Below are 3,043 nucleotides of genomic sequence, written 5' to 3'. Positions count from 1 at the left end.
TGGGATTGTAAATATGTGAATAAGGGTTTCTGCCCCTATTCTCGATGTAATTTATATCCCCAGCAGGATTATTGATATAACAGAAAAGTGGCTTGTCTCCTCCATGCATAGACGATGTAGACATAGATTCGATACGGTTGAGTGTATCCACTAATTGCTGATACTTATCATCCTCTTGAATAACTTTGACCATAGTGGGTTTATAGTCATATGTGAATCGTTTAGTCGGCCACTAATAGAAGTTTAATGCCATATTTTCAATAATTTTGTACAAGTCTATAAGAACACCAGTACACACCATGGTGTATCAAAAAAAATTAAATACGGTGATAACATTCAGGGATCCATATGAGGGAAATGAATCGGGGTGAGAAGGGTATGAAGATTACCTTTAATCATCTGAAGAACAAAAGATAACTATTGTGAATCAGATTAGCAATTGTATATCGATTCCAAGCCGCTACAAAAAGTTTGGGCCTCTATGTAATCCACCTGGTGTGGCAACGAATGACAAGAACTCTTTTAATCATTTTACGGGAGAATTCACAATATAAGGGCTGCTAGACCTCACTCCTTTTATTTCAGGTATATTAGGTTTTCTTAAAAACCCTATATTTCCTAATTTGGGAATAGTTGATATTTTAATATGAATAAAAATTCATTGTAATAATTAATCGAATATATATTAATTTAACTATGTTCTAATTATGTGTACAGCATACCTGTACATATAATTCATTCGATATTTAACTGCCCAATTAAATTAATTCTATAATAAATTTAATTCATGTGACAGCTAAAAACAATACCACCTATGTTTGGATTTCGTTCGTTTCAACCATAGAGTGTGACCCTGTAGGTTCTTGTAACGTTAGCAATAATACTAGAACGATTCTAATGTTACAAACAATCATTGGCATCTAGCAATGCATCATTGCTACCTAAGTTACAAAAAATCAAGATTCAACATAACCTTTCTGTGATTAACCCTTCATATATTAAATCCTTTTGTTATTTATATCTAGATTGGACACAATTCATGGAACAGTTACACTTGCATAGTCCATCTAATATTTCTTGATTTCCTGAGTAGACTATGATAAACAAATAAGTATGATATCTCATATCAACTTATTCGAGCATGGCCATGCATTTCTAGTCTCACTCAATCAATTGGCCTAAGATATTACTCCCATTATGTAGGAGAAATGAATCCTATAATGATCAACCATATCTTACTACATAGATTGTGGTATATCAAACATCAGCCTTTATAGAACAACCAACTACAGTGGTTGTTTGACTGTATCAAAATATTTGACTCATGATGTTGGGATAATGATGATCTCAAGTCTAAAGATCGTATACTTAGTAATCACTATGAGTAATGTTGTGACTATTACATAATTATCCAAGAAACATACTCGTAGTGGGTCAGTCCAATATGTTGTTCTCTAATACAGATACGCATGTATTGATTTTGACATCTCATGTCAATGACAACACTTTGTCATCAGTAAACTACATGTTAGTATTAATGCGTTATTGTTCTCCAAGCCCACAATAATACTCGACTAAGGACCTTTTAAGAATAATCATGTTATTCTCATGATATTATTATAAAATATTTTATTTAACTTAAATAATAATGGCAATGCCTTATATTAAATAAATGAGGTAAAACAAGTATGTTATTACAATCATCTCATGATTGGTCTTTGGGCATACTCTAACAATTTCTCACTAGCAGTAAGACCAATTAGTCATATATCTAATACCAAGTGACTTAGTGTGACGATCATACTTCTGTTGTGTCAAAGGCTTGGTCAGTGGATGGAATGTTATAATCTGTAGGTACTCTGCATATCTCCACATCCCCTCGATCGATAACCTCTCGGATATGATGATATCGCCTAAGTATATGTTTGGATCATTGGTGAGATCTAGGTTCCTTTGCTTGTGTAATGGCTCTATTTTTGTCACAGTGGAGTTTTATAGCATCTAATATGCTAGGCACTACCCCTAGTTCAGTAATGAACTTCTTGATCCAAACAACTTCTTTTGCTGCTTCACTGGTTCAAATATACTTGGCCTCTATTGTACAATCTGCTACTGTATTTTGCTTTGAACTATTCCAGCTCACAGCACCACCATTAAGTAAAAACACAAAACTTGATTCTGATCGAGAATCATTCATATTAGTTTGGGAGCTAGCATCAGTGTAACCTTTTACACTTAGCTCGTCCTCACCTCCATACATAAGGAATGTATCCTTAGTTCTTCTCAAGTACTTAAGGATGTTTTTAACTGTCACCCAATTACCTTCACCGAGATCTACTTGGTATGGACTCGTCATGCTTAAAGCATACGACATGCCTGGATGAGTACATAGCATTGCCTACATGATAGACCATCTAGTTGAATCATATGGAATCTTACTCATGCATTCTCTCTCTTGTGGAGTTGAAGGACACAATTTTATTCAAAATTAATAACCCTCATATTTTAATTTTGAAACGACTTTCTCGAAAGTTTTTTTAGTGGGTAAGGATCCATGTTTCACTTCTTCTTAAGTCAGCTTTGGCTTTACTCTCAAGATTATGGTTATTTAGGTAAGCAACACTTGTTAATTATATCACATGTAACTCCTAAATATTTGGTGAACAACTCTTGTTCTAATCATTTTATGATTTATCCAAATTACTTGCCTCTAGGTTTCTAATCCTATTAGGGTAACCTAGTAAAGTCACTAACCAATGTTTTAACCAGCAAATATCACTTGCTTATTCTTCGCATTTAACCAAGATAGATACTAGTACTTCTCTTTAGAAGATCCTACATAGTATCGATCGAGGCCTTAATGAGGGCAATGATTGGAAGGCAACGTCTACTTAATATTTTGATCGAGGGAATTTTATTAAGGTTTCATCTCACTAATTATGGTCTACTTTAGTCCATTTAGTCCTTTAATTGATCTCATTAAATAATGTTGTTTATTGTTATCAAATTTTAACATACTTAGAATTTGGCATGTTTTAGACAT

This window comes from Gossypium hirsutum, chromosome D04 (genome assembly GCF_007990345.1).
Source record: "Gossypium hirsutum isolate 1008001.06 chromosome D04, Gossypium_hirsutum_v2.1, whole genome shotgun sequence".
NCBI lineage: Eukaryota > Viridiplantae > Streptophyta > Magnoliopsida > Malvales > Malvaceae > Gossypium > Gossypium hirsutum.
The sequence above is the reverse complement of the archived record's forward strand: the minus strand, read 5'-3'. Positions refer to the sequence as shown.